Source organism: Haliaeetus albicilla, chromosome W (assembly GCF_947461875.1).
Source record: "Haliaeetus albicilla chromosome W, bHalAlb1.1, whole genome shotgun sequence".
In the NCBI taxonomy this organism is placed as follows: Eukaryota; Metazoa; Chordata; class Aves; order Accipitriformes; family Accipitridae; genus Haliaeetus; species Haliaeetus albicilla.
The window spans coordinates 34,920,727-34,934,742 of NC_091515.1; the positions used below are offsets into that span (position 1 = coordinate 34,920,727).

General features: G+C 41.0%; 1 protein-coding gene across 1 annotated transcript in view; it reads right to left on the minus strand.

The window, feature by feature from the left end:
• LOC138683598 (synaptic vesicle glycoprotein 2C-like) overlaps positions 1-14,016 on the minus strand; it is a 154,792-nt gene that overhangs the window by 56,893 nt on the left and 83,883 nt on the right. The gene's annotated exons all lie outside the window — the stretch shown is intronic.

Below are 14,016 nucleotides of genomic sequence, written 5' to 3' on the forward strand. Positions count from 1 at the left end.
AAATGCAATATGCAATTTTATGAAAGGTTTAAAAAAAAATAATTGCAGCATTTTCCCCATGAGATTTATGTTCTGACCAGTGGCATGACATGATAAACGAGCTACAAAGGTTGGAAAGGAAGGGATGATGAAGGGTAAAATGATAATCTGATGTCATTGGTTAGGTGCAAATGCAAGGTTAGGTGGTTGTTCGGCTATTTCAACTGTTCATAGTTAGAGTTCTCCTTCACCATTTGTCACTTTTATGGCTTATTGTGGATGTTGCTGGGGGAGAAAAAGGTCTTAAGGAATGATTTGAAAGTTGAGAGGAAGGGGACTACCTTTATGGGCTGAGGGCAAGAGGTATGTTCTGTATAAAGAGGGACAGAAAATATGAAAAAGACGACAGACAGGAAAATACACTGAAACAGGTATCATTGGTAGCTGCAGTAGGTTCAAGGTGGAAGGGATACAGATCTTTGGTGGGGGAGAGGGATCGTGGAGGATCTGCAAGGCATTTAGGAAAAAATTCAAAGTTAATATGATGGGAAAGTGAGCTAATGGTGGAGCTCAGAGAGCGGCTTATTTATAGCAGTTTATTGATAGGAGGAGAATATTATTTTAGCAGCTATCTTTTGAATGCTCTTCAGGAGAATTATATGGGTATGAGAGAGGCCAAAGCACAGTACGATGACCAAAGGACTTTTAATCAAAAAGAAAGGTTAATGTTTTTAAACTCTCAAGACTTGGAAACTTTTTTCTTTCGTTGTTCAGAGTGTTTTGATATTTCTGTGCATCACAAGGAAAGTAGCTACTTGGTAAAATTAAGATTATTTGCATAAAATATTTCAAAGGTATCTATATAAAGAAATGCCAAAATATTTGACTGGCCTTCTGTGAGTATTTCTAATATTAGAGTGATGACTGGGAAAGCCCAACATTTATGTATGTCATATACAGTAGTAAAGAATTTTGCTTTAAGAGTAAAAATTAACCATTTTAGTTGCCTTTTTGAAATCAATCTGCTGGCAATGCAGCTATTGAACTATTTTTGCTGAGATCTTTCAACTAATATTGACAAGTAAGCACCAGCTCTGCTGGATGGAGTTTCCAAACTGCTTGTGAGTACTGGTCTACCCGAAGCATGGTACAGTAACCTTGCCCACAGGAGAGATCTTGGGCTGAGTGAATATGCCAAGCCACTCACCAAGCTTTGTGTCTTTAGGACCAGAAAATTTAAGAGATCTCTGTGTGTGTGTGTGCGCTCTCAGGAAAATCCCAAGTATTGGAATAAAAATTTCTGATCAGAATGAAGGAGCTATCCGATAAAGATCTGTTGCTGAACACCTCTAAACCAAAGAGAATATTGTAGTGTCTGTATCCTTCCTGGGCTAAGAGGAAAGAGAACAAAGATATCTTAGGACTTCTGCAAATTCTGGATTTACCTACATTCTCATCGATATCCTTTGATGAAAGACTAAGATCCCAGTAATAGCTAGAAAATGTCCATTGACAAAAGGTGTTTTGAGAAGACATTTAACTGTTGTTCTTAAGGAGCTTGTTGGTCTTACTTAGGTAAAGAGATAATTAATGCTCCTGTAATGAGCAACAATGGATCTGTCATCCTGTCTTTAGGGACTCAAGGAGAAGACCGTCTAGAAATATCCTGTTCTTATTTTCTGTTGGCTAAAAAGGCAGCTGCAGAAAAGATTGATTTGCTGGTATTGGTCACAATCAGTGGCAAAGGAGATGATAGCTGTTTTCCTCTACTTCAGATTGCCCAGGTTGAGGACTGACAGATATTCTTTTGGTCCAGATAACTGAGCATGTGGAATTCGTTATTTGAACCAGAGATTGTTATAGGCTGCTTTCTTTTCAATAAGGAAGTTGAGATAGTAATGGACCAACAAGAATAACCTGCTCTAGTTACTGCTTCTGTATACAAGGGGGGTGTGTGTGTATATATATGGGGGGGTTACATTGTATCTGACAGAAGCACTGCTCTCTGGTTTCAGAAGTTGTCTGAATCATGCAGAGAATGACAAAAATACAAAAGATAGAAATTTGGTCAGAGACAACATCAGATAGATGGTGGTTACTCTGTAGGGACCTTGAATTTACAAACAACTGATGGATACTGATCATCTTCATACTATTGTTTTCTATTCAATATTTGAAATATAAATAACATTGTTTTTATTAAAAAAAACAAAACTAAAATGTAAGAAAGCCTTTGGGGATTGCGGTCCAACATTTGTATATCACTGAGGCATCCAATGTGAAAGTACACACAGGTGTTTAATTGTGATAAATGCAATAGAAACAGCATACTCACCTAACCAAGATATAACTCTGTATCTTGCTAATATATGTGTAGGGTTCGGCGTTCGGAAGATCTCACGATGTCACGGAAAGTTAGAGGGTTAGTCGCAGCCTTATGATGTGTCTGTAATCCCACCTACCCTTGTTAGTATAAAAGGAATTGACTGCGCAATAAAAGGCGGAAGTTGGCGCTCACACTGTGTGTGTTATCTGTCTCTTTCCCTGGTCTGGGGGGTGATCAGTGATCTAATCGTGGCACCTTGATATGCGGCGAACGCTACATATATGTTTAACACGATGTGTGTTATATCAAATGTTTTAAAACGATGCCTCGTAAGGAGGCAGCACAGTGGAAACTACAAAACATGAGGGGGAACAGGAACATTTTTGTAGTGCATGAGACCCTGCAGATGTCTGCACTTCAGATGTTAACATATGGAATTCCAAGCATGGAAATACTGATGAGTGACCTCTATGTTAATATTCAGTTAACCAAGCCCAAGCATTTAATTATTTTTTCAGCTTGCTTTCCCTTCCAACTACCTTCTGCAGGGCAGAGGTGATTCTTTTGGAGGCCAGAATTTTACACAACAGCAACTGAAGCCCAGCAGAGTTGCTGGGGAATTTGTCAGTACTTGTGGCTGATCGAAAAGAGACACGGGACAAGGCTTGCTAATATTTTAACTGCTTCCAGCTACTCTATATTTAAATCCTGCTCTGTAGTAGACTTACAAGATGGTAGCAACTGCTAGATAGATAAAACCCAATCTGGGAAGCTCAATAAGAAAGCAGGTAGAAGAAGAAATAATACACGTATCAAACAAAATGCAGATCTGTTTGGGTCTGTCCTGCTTCTGACAGGCTGCTCAATATGTTGTGCATCTTTGCCAAGTGTCCCACAGAGGGTTTGTCCCTGGAAAGGAAATAATGTACAATATGATAAGATGTGAATGGTCAGAGTGTTAAATATTTCAACTTACCTTTCTGTGGGAAAGTACTTAACTAAAATCATTAGCTTTAAAAAAAAAAAAACCCACCCAAAAATAATTTTCCCCCATCTCATTTTAATATATTCAGATAAACTGTGATGTACCTGTTCAAAATTCTTTGCAAACAAAACTGTTCCAGTGCTTTTCTTTGTATACAGGACAATACCTTTTAAAATAAAGCATTACACTGAAGCAGAAGGGATAAAAAAAACAATCAACCTGGACATCTTTGATTCTGTAGATCTCAAATGGAAAGTGTCTGTTGTTTCATAATCAGCTTTCTTTAGACTTAGCAGATCTTACTCCCAGTGATTAATCCCAGGACTGCTCATATTCTAGAGATGTTCAGACAATTTGTTTCTGTAGGGGAAGTTTTAATTTTTGCAGTATTTAACATGAATGGAGTTTATTACTGAGGAAATGGTGGCATTCTTTCTCCCATTCAGTCTTATTTGCCTGTATTTCAATTGTTTTAGCTAGAGGCACCTCATTTAATAATTATATTAAGCTTCAACGTGTCTGCTAACAGATGACAGACACAACAGGAAATCTGTTCTCCCTAGCTACATTTCCAAAGCTATGCATACAATTTCTACTAACTGAGAAAGGAGAAAATAATCTCTATGCTATTTTGTAAACACAGAAGATCCCTGAAAGCAAATCACTCGAGTGCATGTGACTATTTTTGGTGTGGTCAGTTACGTAGCTCACAAAGCAACATCTTTTTTGTGTATTGCAGGTAACATAGTGTACCTTGGGATGATGGTGGGGGCGTTCTTCTGGGGAGGCTTGGCAGACAAGGTGGGAAGGAGACAGTCACTCCTGATATGCATGTCTGTCAATGGATTCTTTGCCTTCCTTTCATCATTTGTCCAGGGCTATGGCTTCTTCCTCTTCTGTTGCTTGTTTTCTGGATTTGGGTAAGCTCCTCTGGTTTTGTTCATTTCTACAATTCTGTGTGTTAATAAAACTTTCCTGTTTGGAAAAGTGCATTATTTAATGTAGGAATATAGTCTGTGTCAGGGGCAAGAGAACTAAACAAGGTAGCTACTACACTCCTAAATAAGAACCTGAAGGGAAAGAATAATTATTTTAGGGGAAAGACACAGACTGCAAATTGTAAGATTGAGTTCTGTTCTTATTTTGCAACCGACTTACTTTGTGAACTTGATCAACTTGCTTAACTTCTTTATGCCTCAGCTTCTCTATGTATTACTTGTTCAGTCAGCAAAATAATACCCTTCTCACAGGTGTACTGTAAGATTTCAGTAATATTTGTAAATTTTCTAATGTCTTTGTGTGCATAATGTTGTTTATAATACCACTGCAGTCAAGACTGTCAAATTTAAAATGGGTTCCTAGAGCATGCCAAACATTATTGCTCTTTTCAGAAGAATGGTGTTTGTGGCCCTGTGTTTTGCTTTACTTTTCTTTTAATTTAAATAACTTCTCAGTTGTTGGAAAAGTTTAAGATATTGGTAATGGTTGATTAAGTTTATTATTTTAAACTTACATGAGCTGAGATTGAGATACACAAGTAAACTACTATGAGAAAACTTTTACCTTTACTGCACCCTTGGATAATCAAGAGCTCTGTTCCGTAGAGCAGTTAGTTTAGCATTTCTGGTAATTGCTTGATTCAGATCGAACCTCCCAATTATAATTCCATTTCAGGCCACTATCAGTCTTTAGGATGCTGAACAGGCAGGAGCTGCCAAGAGCACAATATGCTGTGTTGTAAAGCCGTGCACATGAAGCCCATTGCTTGTATGGTTTGTTGGCTGTAGTTTATGTAGCTATAGTACACTAACACTGTTGTGTGATGTTTGCAGTTTTAGCAACCCCTTGAACTAGTCTGAAGTCGGGTAGGGATAGACAGTCATACCAAAAAGAAATTGCCATAGCACTAAAACTGATTTGGGAAGGGGGATAGAAGGGCAAGGGGAGAGAGGAAGGAGATGTGAGGAGTCCTCTTGCTAGAAGAATCTCCTCAGTCTGTCCCCAAATTGTCAGATATGACTCTAAAAGAGGTTAAAAGGAAATGGCAACTGTTCTACTTCTTAAAAAAAAAAACAAACCCAAACTTAGAAAAACAAAAAAATCCCATCCAGCTTCTCTACATGTTTTTCATTTCATAGGCCACTATCGGTTCCAGGTGCTATGTTTTGTCTCTCCATAGTTTTTCATTTTCATCAAGGTCCTGACACTAGTTACAAGCTGTCTTCACTACAAAGGTATTTTTCTGTTCCTGTACCTCTATGGCTGGTTAATGGACCATTGTTCTGAGAAAACAATTTTTTTATCATGTTGCATGACACTTTCACTCTCTCATGATCCTGTCAAAGTCCAGAAGCTTGTTGTATTCCTGCTTAGCGTGCCCAGTTTGTGAGGGCACTACTGGACCCTTGTGCCACAAAGGTTTGCCTTTTGGCCGACAGGTTTGTGACACTTGGCTTTCACCCAGATTGTCCCTCGTGGGGCATATGGCAAAATATGCATTTGTCATGCCAAACTTGCCTGCAGGGTCTCCTTCTCACCTGTAGCAGTAGCTTTTCCAGTAACTTGCAGTGCCTGTAGCTTTACTTGTAATAGATGTATGTTCTGGATTGGGAAGCATGTTCAGTTGTGGTGGGCTGACCCTGGCTGGACACCAGATGCCCAGCAAAGCCGCTCTATCACTCCCCCTCCTCAGCTGGACAGGGGAGAGGAAATATAACAAAGGGCTCGTGGGTCAAGATAAGGACAGGGAGAGATCACTCAACCAACTACCATCATGGGCAAAACAGACTCCACTTGGGGAAAATTAACCTAATTTATTGCCAATCAACCAGAGTAGGGTAATGAGAAATAAAACCAAATCTCAGAACACCTTCCCTCCACCCCTCCCTTCTTCCTGGGCACAGCTTCACTCCTGGATTCTCCACCTACCCCCCCACCAGCGGCGCAGGGGGCCGGGGAATGGGGGTTACGGTCAGTTCATCACACGTTGTCTCTGCTGCTCCTTCCTCCTCAGGGGCAGGACTCCTCACACTCTTCCCCTGCTCCAGCATGGGGTCCCTCCCACAGGACACAGTCCTCCACAAACTTTTCCAACATGACTCCTTCCCATGGGCTGCAGTTCTTCACGAACTGCTCCAGCATGGGTCCCGTCCACAGCGTGCAGTCCTTCAGGAGCACACTGCTCCAGCGTGGGTCCCCCACGGGGTCACAAGTCCAATTTATGTGATCTAATAATTTGACCTGATGTGCATTCTAAGAATTATCTTCTAATCTAACCCCAGTCAATTAAACAACCCTGATCAGTTGAATACATGGAGGTTTTCTGTACATACTATGAACCATGGGTCAGAGGTCCTGAATTCAAAATTTGGTCAGATACTTCCAGCACAAATATTATTTGCACTCATAAATCAAGTACTAATGATCCCCAGGTATAATCTATCATATTTATCCAAGGAGGGGGGGGGATTTTTGCCTACAGAGAGGCAGTTACAGTGTTTGAAATGTAATTATCAAAGAGAACAAGGGAGAGAAGAGAAGAGAAGAGAAGAGAAGAGAAGAGAAGAGAAGAGAAGAGAATAGTTCAGTTGGAAGGGACCTACAACAATCATCTAGTCCAACTGCCTGACCACTTCAGGGATGACCAAAAGTTAAAGCATGTTATTAAGAGCACTGTCCAAATGCCTCCTAAACACTGACAGGCATGGGGCATCGACCACCTCTCTAGGAAGCTTGTTCCAGTGTTTGACCACCCTCTCGGTAAAGAAATGCTTCCTAATGTCAAGTCTAAACCTCCCCTGGCACAGCTTTGAACCATTCCCACGCATCCTGTCACTGGATACCAGGGAGAAGAGCTCAGCACCTCCCTCTCCACTTCTCCTCAGGAAGCTGTAGAGAGCAATGAGGTCACCCCTCAGCCTCCTTTTCTCCAAATCACACAAACCTGGAGTACTTAGCCACTCCTCATAGGACAAAATACAAATACAATATATTAAATAAACAGACCATTATATTGCTTTCCTTTTATAAACCTTCATGACTCTTACAGATTCTAGAATTTCCAGAGAACATGAAAGAATCAGATGCTTATATCAGATTGAAATATGTAAGGTTCCTGTGGGAAGAAAAAAAAACCAACCTAAAAGCCTTACCTTGATCTCTTTAGCTGTGATTCCTCACTTTTTTATTATATGATAATACTACCTTCAGGAAACAGCATGGGGGCCAAAACTCTCAATGCCCCAGAACAAATAGCCCCTCTACTAGAAAGGGAACAAGATAATACGGACTCAAACAGCAAGAGAAGAACAGAGAGAGACAGAAAGCAGCATCTCCTCACCTCGGCCAGCACCAAAGCTCAGGAGACCGGGAACTGAAACCTCAGCGCAGAGCCCTCACTACCAAATCTTGCTGTTTCTCTTTGTTTATTTTATACTGTTTTCTGCTGGCATCTTTGGAAAGCATAAAAATACATCCATGTTGAGAATCTTACGCGCATGTATTGGGTTTGCGTGGCAAGGTTTTGGTAGCGGGGGGGTATAGGGGTGCCTTCTGTCAGAAGCTGCTGGAAGCTTCCCCTGTGTCCGACAGAGCCAATGACAGCTGGCTCCAAAATGGACCCGCTGCTGGCCAAGGCCAAGCCAATCAGCGACAGTGGTAGCGCCTCTGGGATAACATATTTAAGAAGGGGAAAAGGTTGCTGCGCAACAGAAAACTGCAGCCACAGAGAGGAGTGAGAATATGTGAGAGAAACAACCCTGCAGACACCAAGGTCAGTGAAGAAGGAGGGGGAGGAGGTGCTCCAGGCGCCAGAGCAGAGATTCCCCTGCAGCCCATGGGGAAGACCATGGTGAGGCAGGCTGTCCCCCTGCAGCCCATGGAGGACCCCACGCCGGAGAAGGTGGGTGCCCAGAGGAGGCTGTGACCCCGTGGGAAGCCCGCGCTGGAGCAGGCTCCTGGAGGACCTGCAGATCTGTGGAGAGAGGAGCCCACAATGGAGTAGGTTTTCTGGCAGGACTTGTGACCCCGTGGAGGACCCACGCAGGAGCAGTGTGTTCCTAAAGGACTGCATCCTATGGAAGGGACCCATGCTGGAGCAGTTTGTGAAGAACTGCAGCCCGTGGGAAGGACCCACGTTGGAGAAGTTCATGGAGCACTGTCTCCCATGGGAGGGACCCCACGCTGGAGCAGGGGAAGAGTGTGAAGAGTCCTGCCCCTGAGGAGGAGGATGCGGCAGAGACAATGCGTGATGAACTGACCGTAACCCCCATTCCCCGTCCCCCTGTGCCACTTGGAGGGAGGAGGTAGAGAAAATGGGGAGTAAAGTTAAGCCTGGGAAGAAGGGTGGGGTGAGGGGGAATGTGTTTTGGTTTTATTTCTCATTATCCTACACTGATTTGATTGGTAATAAATGAAACTAATTTCCCCAAGTGGAGTCTGTTCTGCCCGTGACGGTAATTGGTGAGTGATCTCTCCCTGTCCTTATCTCGACCCATGAGCCTTTTTGTTATATTTTCTCTTCCCTGTCCAGTTGAGGAGGGGAGTGATAGAGCGGCTTTGGTGGGCACTTGGCATCCAGCCAGGGTCAACCCACATCGTCAACACTGCCACTGTGAAGTATTAATCTCAGCTAGAGAATTTTATCTCACCTCTATTACAAAAAAAAAAAATTGTATTTATTTCATCTAAGTGATTAGTTTACTGTTTTTCATACTTTTAGATCCTTTTAGATGCAGTTTTTCTAAGAAGTACATCAACTCAATTTAGAATAAAGTGCTTAAAAGTGCACCGTATATTTGTATTATCCCAACAAATTTAATTTTGGTTGCCTTGAAATAACCAAGGATGGTACAATTTGGGAAAATCTATCATGCTTATCCAGCCCAAATGTTACTTCTAAAAGTAATCAAAGTTTTCATGTAGTAAAAACCTAGCTGAAATAAACATATATATATAAGTGAGACCAACCGCAGTTCAGAAATACTTCAGACAACCTCATATGTTTGCTCCCAGATGAAATTGAGTCTTTTTCATGAGCAAAATAAAAAAGGTTAAATAAATATGTCCTATTTTACAAACAAAACATTATGTCCAGACTACAGAAATTTCTTTTAATTTGTCAAAACTGCCAGTTTGGCCAAATTTCTTCTCCAAACCCACAGAAATATTAGGAAATACAGATTAGATGAGGTTAACTTATGCAACAAAAGCTATTAAGAACCTTTTCCCTGACCGTTGCCCCCGTAAATAAGTCTCTCAAGATGTACTATCATATAGTGAGTGTTTCTTTTCCAAAAGACTTTAGACTATACTTCATTTAAACTGAGACTCACCTTCAGACAGCTTTCTTAACCCTTCCTCAGAAAATATCTTTAAAGCTACCTGCAGTACTCCTTCCACATTACTGGGATCTAACAACAATGTAGTAGCACTAGACTTATCATTTAGATCTTGCTCAAATCCATCACACTCTTGTGAGGAATCAACAGCTAGCTAAAATCCAAAACTGTGAATGAAGTTTCTTGTAACTAGCAGTTTTGAGGTGATTGCCTGTGCAAATCCACCCAAGCTGACTTTTACCACCACTTTTGTACATTATGTATAGTGGCAAGAAACTCTCACAGTTTTGTAGATCCCCCTTCTGTTAATGGCCAAGACAGGAAGGGCATGCAAGTGGTCTGTATGCATAACAACTTTCAAAATGTTCCAGCAGAGATATGGACCATGTGGACACAGCACAAGGTAGTTGGCCTACACAAGCAGCTGCCTTCAGGAACTTCAGATCTAGACCAACAGGCTGCTTTTATAATTGTGGAATAGAATAGAATAGTTCAGTTGGAAGGGACCTACAATGATCACCTAGTCCAACTGCCCGACCACTTCTGGGATGACCAAAAGTTAAAGTATACTACTAAGGGCATTGTTTAAATGCCTCTTAAACACTGACAGGCATGGGGCATCCTCTGGACACATTCAAGGACCTTCACATCCTTCTTAAATTGTGGGGCCCAGAACTGCACACAGTACTCAAGGTGAGGCCACACCAACACTAAATACAGTGGGATAATCACATCTCTTGACTGGCTTGTTATGCTGTGTTTGATGCACCCCAGGATGTGGTTTTCCCTCTTGGCTGCCAGGGCACACTGCTGACTCATATCGAACCTGCTGTTGACCAGCACCCCCAGATCCCTTTCTGCAGGGCTGCTCTCCAGCCAGTCCTCTCCCAATTTATACTTGTGCCTGGCATTACTCCATCCCAGGTGCAGAATCTGGCATTTGTTCTTGTTAAATTTCATGCCATTGACAATTGCCCAATGCTTCAATCTATCTAGATCCCTCTGCAAGGCCTCTTGTCCCTCGAGAGTGTCAACAGCACCTCCCAGTTTGGTATCATCAGCAAACTTGCTAATGGTGCATTCAACTCCTGCATCCAGATCATTGATAAATCTATTGAACAGGACTGGCCCTAGAAATGAACCATGAGGAACGCTGCTGGTGACCGGTCACCAGCCAGATGTAGCTCCATTCACTACAATCCTTTCAGACAGTTCTTCAAGCAGTGCACTGCCTACCTGCTCATCTCAGAGTTGGACAACTTGTCCAGAAGGATGCTGTGAGGGACAGTATCAAAAGCCTTACTAAAATCCAGAAAAACCACATCCACCACCTTCCCTTCACCCACTAGGCAGGTGACCTTATCATAGAAGGACATCAAATTAGTTAAACATTACTTTCCCTTTGTGAACCCATGTTGCCTGTGCCTGATGATTGCATTATTCTTTAAATGCCTTTCAGTAGCACCCAGTATGATCTTCTCCATAATTTTTCCAGGAACTGAGGTTAGACTAACAGGTCTGTAGTTCCCTGGGTCTTCCCTCACACCCTTCTTGTAAATTGGAATAACATTGGCTAGCTTCCAGTCAGCAGGGATCTCCCCAGACTGCCAAGACCACACACCTTTAGGTAGGGTGCTATTGCATGAATGATACTGTCCTGCATACCATGAGCAATGTGTTAATTTAGGGCTTCTTGGAAGTGGGCACCTATAACTCCTCATCAGCACTTTCCAGCTTAGGCAGGAAAGAGGAAGACCTTGTTTCTGATTCTGCTAGTGAATTTTCAACATTAGAAAAAGAACTTAATTAGATCCATGAGTATTGTATTCGGGGAATGTTGTGGGAGTGCAATTCAATGCTGTGCCTGAGCCCTGGAGGGTAAGAAATCCTAGCTATAATCTGCTTATACTTTGGGAACTAGAGACACCCCAGTTCATAGCACCACTGAGGTAGCAGGGCTTCCCCATCATAGCAAAATGAGCTGTGATTCCACCCTTGGCCATGCCCCTTCCACTGTTCCTCACCCTGGGCTTCCAGGAGAACCTCCGATGACAATCCATCCCCATTGCCTGTGACAGGGCAATTCACTAGCAAAGCCTTTTAGTGTTTTCACCCATGAGCAGAAATGAGATACAGCTATTGTTAGCTGTATACCTAACAAGAATTCATGAATGCATGAACCTTTGCAGAACTGGCAGAGAGTATAAGAGCTAGGAGTCTCAACTATGGGAAACATTAATTGTAAAGCTAATAGTTGAGTGGCAGTATTTCATGAAGAGCTGTCTAGAAGGAAGTGACAAAACAGCAGACCCCTAAACAAGCTCAATCCAGTATTTCATCACTGTACTTGAAGATGTCTTAAAATAAACCATATTGCTATGGCACTGAATTTTCTTAGGACTGAAATACCATTTCTGTATTCATGTTTTCCTTTTAAATATTTGTTTTAATCTGTTTTAAGCTTCCTTCATTTTGCTCCCAGTTTGGCAGTCATTGAGATGACAGCATAAATATGCATTTATCTTTAAAGTTTAGTTAAAAATTCAAACCATACAAGATACTGCTTTAAAGTATGTAATCTGGTATGTGAGGATATCTCTTCAAGCTTCACAGATATTTTCTTCACAGGAAAAATAAAACCCACAAGGCCTTGTTCTGTTGTGGTAGTGAAGAAGTAAAGACAGTAAAAAATAATCTGGAAGCTAGTACTGAAAATGATACATAATTTGAATTAGACTAACTTTTGTAAAACCAAGTTAAACTAACCTTCAGACTATTATTCTTTGGGAAAATTACTAATATTTTCAGTTAAAAGAAATGTATTTTGACACTTGTCAGTAGACTACCATGATTACGGGATTTTTATAATGGTGAAAGTCAATGCTTTGTACTGTTTTCTGTTCCAGCAACCACTGACAATCCACTTGAATCACTAACTGTATCAAATTGTACATAGAGTTTTCAAGGAAATCTTTGACAAAAATTGTGTCCAAAGTGGTGAAAGTTTGCTCATGAGTTCTCCAATACATGGTGCAATTTGAGAAAAAAACCACTCTTGCCAGAAAAGCTGCTTGTAGTTTGGGTTTTAAATGACTGCAACTATGGGCTTGTTCAAACTTTAACTAGCTGTTATGCTCTGCCTTAATCCATAATATATATCTCCTTTTAGGATTGGTGGAGCTGTGCCGACAGTCTTCTCCTATTTTTTTGGAAATGCTTGCTCGGGAGAAACGAGGCGAACATCTGAGTTGGCTCTGTATGTTTTGGATGATTGGAGGTATCTATGCTTCTGCAATGGCTTAGGCAATAATTCCTCATTATGGTAAGAAAAACATCTCTTTGAGATTTGTAGCTCTTCTAGTATAAAAGTAAACTCTTAAAGTATAGTTTAAAGAGAAGACTTTATGTCTGTTCTCAAAATACTGATCCTGCTGTTAAGAAAAAATCTATTCCTTTTGGGGGAAGTAAGGAGAATAAATTGTACCCTAAATAACTATGTATTAAATGGAGCAAAAATTAGCCAATCCCCTTGCTTAATCAGATTCTTTAAATTACTGGAAACTTGGACACATGAAAATACAATTGATGTTATTGTTGGAACTGGAGAAAATAGGTGATATGGAGACTTGCATCAGAGAAAAATAGCTTTTAAAATGCTAGATGTCATATTTGTGCTAGATTGTTTTGTTTGAAACAGATAAAATGTCAATTATATACTCTTGAGAAAGAAGAGAAAGAACCATCTTAATGTTTGCGGCGCTAGTTCTAAATATAAAGCTGTGCTGAATGTTTTGTTCTTAGTAGATCTTTTTAAGTGGTATAGAAATAAAGAAATCAAACAGACTGCACTTAAATGCTATAGGGGTGAATGAGGGCGAATAAGACAGAAAGCTTGCAATGGCTGAAGTTCTATGAACATGCAATATATGCCACTTTGTGAAAAAAATCTTTACTGCCCTGACATGGTTAAACATTATGTGAAGGAACAGATTCAATTCTTAATATCTCGGGCTTGCCTTTTAGAAGAGTTGAATGCTCATGGCTTTCAAGGGTTGCTGAGACTGCTCAGTGGTTCTTAAAAATCAGCCTCTGCAAGCACTTGTCCCTGGCACTCTTCAAGTTAAGCAATATTGTGAGTTAGCTGGCATCCAAAGCAGCTTTCTTAAGCCAAGCAATGAGGTTCAGCACAGCTGGATTGTGAAAGAGAGGAAACTTCATAAGGTTTGCCCAAAGTGATTGGAACATTTAGCAAGAGGTAATGCCAGAAATAAATTATAATCACACAGACTGATCAAATATCTAGACTGATGCATTAAGATTAATTTTGGAGTGTCATACATGCAGCCTGAATCTATGTCTTTAACCTTGCCTTTTGGCTTTGAATTGCT